Source organism: Podarcis melisellensis (genome assembly GCF_964234715.1).
Source record: "Podarcis melisellensis genome assembly, chromosome: 6".
In the NCBI taxonomy this organism is placed as follows: Eukaryota; Metazoa; Chordata; class Lepidosauria; order Squamata; family Lacertidae; genus Podarcis; species Podarcis melisellensis.
In genome coordinates, this window is record NC_138538.1 from 66,149,669 (window position 1) to 66,151,428 (window position 1,760).

Consider the following 1,760-nt stretch of genomic DNA (forward strand, 5'->3'; position numbering starts at 1 on the left):
TACCTCCATATAAAAATAATGTGTCAAAATTTTTGATGTCTGACCTTCAGTACCTGTTTACTGCTTGCATGGAAGCATACTGGATTCTTTCCCTTTATTCCCTGCCTTCTGCTATAATTGCTTTCCCTTGTTCACAACCTAGTAAATAATATATGTTCACATTAGAGTGTTTGTCCCTTTGGGAGGAACTTCCATTCACCTCATTCTTCCCCCCCCCCTCCTCCAGACATGCTACTGTGTGTGACACTATGAGATAAAGAGAGTAAACAAGCAGGTTTCAGCTTGAATGATTGCCATTGCTCAAAACCACAATCTATGTGTACTCCTGCTTTACGAAAAACGAGATGATCTCGGTCAGTACCTCTTGGTAATTATAACTGTACTCCTTTACAACCTCTCATATATGAAGCATAAAACACATCGCAGTTGCTGCCTACCTACATTTTACAGATTGCGATCCATGGAGGTCAGGTCCCTGTGTTTACATGGTTGTTTATCCTGAAATAACAACCAGAAATAACAACCTGCTCCTGTTTTTTCAAGATAATGTGTTTCAGCCTTTCATCATTTGCTCGTTCAGAAGTGAGTTAAATCTGTAATCCTTGGCAAGATTTGTGGCTTTGGAGTCACCTCTCCATTGTCCCAGGGTATATCATTATGTAACTGATAACAGGATTGTTCCCATTGAAGGCTGAAAGGTGCAGCATATGGAGATACATTGTGACTTGCCATCAGTGCTAGAGAGTCAGCAAGAGTGTGCTGCTAAAATGTTTATTGACTCCCTAGGTGCAAATTTTAGAATAGCAGCCTCTGAATGTTGAACAAATTCAAAGTACCATAGAAAAGGTGGCAAGCTAGTGGTGTGTGTTTGTGTGTGTGTAAATGCTGATGATATGCAATGTCCAGACTCTTTATATTTAAAATAACTTTACTCTCATAAACGTATAACTGAGAAGGACATAGCTACACTCTCATGCTTATTCACTTTGTTTGTTATAGAGAGCACAGGTTTCTTCCTATTAACATTTAGGGATCTTCCTTTGACTGCTTTATCCCAGGCAGACCACCCTCAGCAGAATCTGACGAAGCCTCTCTCAGCAGCCATTCTCCCTCATTCAGAGAAAAACAGAAAACAATTAAAAACAACAGTTACGGTACTTGAATAACAGTCACAACAGAATGGAATGCCTCTCATATGATTCAGTCAGCCAATCACATGAGAAAGCTAATGCCAAAGGAAAAACCCCATACTTAAAATACACAGCAATTTAGCCAAGGCAACATTCCCATTTCAGGAAATCAAACCATTATCCTTAACAGTTAGTGTCTACTGGGTTTGGAGGTTTGGATAAAGTAAACCGCTCATCAACCTCTGTCATAGCCACTTTATCAAGTTTCTCATTAGGAAAGTAGTAGTGTTACATTTACAATGTGATCTTCAGTATTGTAGGTTTTCATTGTCGTTATCATGAACTGTCACTATTAACCAAAGTGCTTTCTGGCTTTATTCACAAAACTGCTCTCCCCACAGTTTCTAGTGCCAATTGGAGCCGAATGGGATGTGTTAATAGGCTAAGAATGTAATCCAAAGGACATCTATTTAGTTCCAAGGCAGAGAAAGCCAGCATACATCCATTGTCCCTTACCAGCCCCAAGCAGTCAGTGGAGGATAGATATTTTTTAAGAATGTGACTGCTCTTATGATTTTATGCAACTGACTTCAGACTGGACTGCATATGCAAACCAAATAATGTTTTCCC

General features: G+C 39.5%; 1 long non-coding RNA gene across 1 annotated transcript; it reads left to right on the top strand.

Moving 5' to 3' along the window:
- The first annotated feature begins 244 nt into the window (after nucleotides 1–244).
- Nucleotides 245–1,185, top strand: LOC309371583. Its single transcript, XR_014169219.1, has 2 exons — nucleotides 245–353; nucleotides 1,059–1,185. It is a non-coding gene; the product is annotated as an uncharacterized lncRNA (long non-coding RNA).
- Nucleotides 1,186–1,760: the final 575 nt, after the last annotated feature.